Source organism: Marmota marmota, unplaced genomic scaffold (genome assembly GCF_001458135.2).
Source record: "Marmota marmota marmota unplaced genomic scaffold, marMar, whole genome shotgun sequence".
Classification (NCBI taxonomy): domain Eukaryota; kingdom Metazoa; phylum Chordata; class Mammalia; order Rodentia; family Sciuridae; genus Marmota; species Marmota marmota.
The window spans coordinates 10,113,911-10,114,377 of record NW_026000283.1 but is presented as its reverse complement, the minus strand read 5'-3'; positions in this window follow the sequence as shown (position 1 = coordinate 10,114,377).

Sequence of the window (467 nt, the reverse complement as noted above, 5' to 3'; positions counted from 1 at the left end):
TTTGTATGTGGTGCTGAGGATCGAACCCGGGCTGAACGCATGCCAGGCGAGCGCGCTACTGCTTGAGCCACATCCCCAGCCCTCTGTTAAATTTATTAAATTCTTTTTAACAGGAATTTGATGATGTACTCTTTTTTTTTTTAGTTGTAGTTGGACACAATACCTTTATTTTTCTTATTTATTTTTATGTGGTGCTGAGGATCAAACCCAGGGCCTCACACGTGCTAGGCAAGCATTCTACCCAAGGACTCTACCGCTGAGCCACAACTCTGGCCCTGGTGATGTACTCTTGATGTCATGTTATGTTCTCCAAAGTGGCAAAATAACACTTTGGAAAAACTATCATGAAGATAGACCTTAGAAAATAGGTACTATAGCCAGGCACAATGGCGCACACCTGTAAACCCAGTGGCTCGGGAAGCTGAGGCAGGAGGATCACCAGTTCAAAGCCAGCCTCAGCAAAAGCA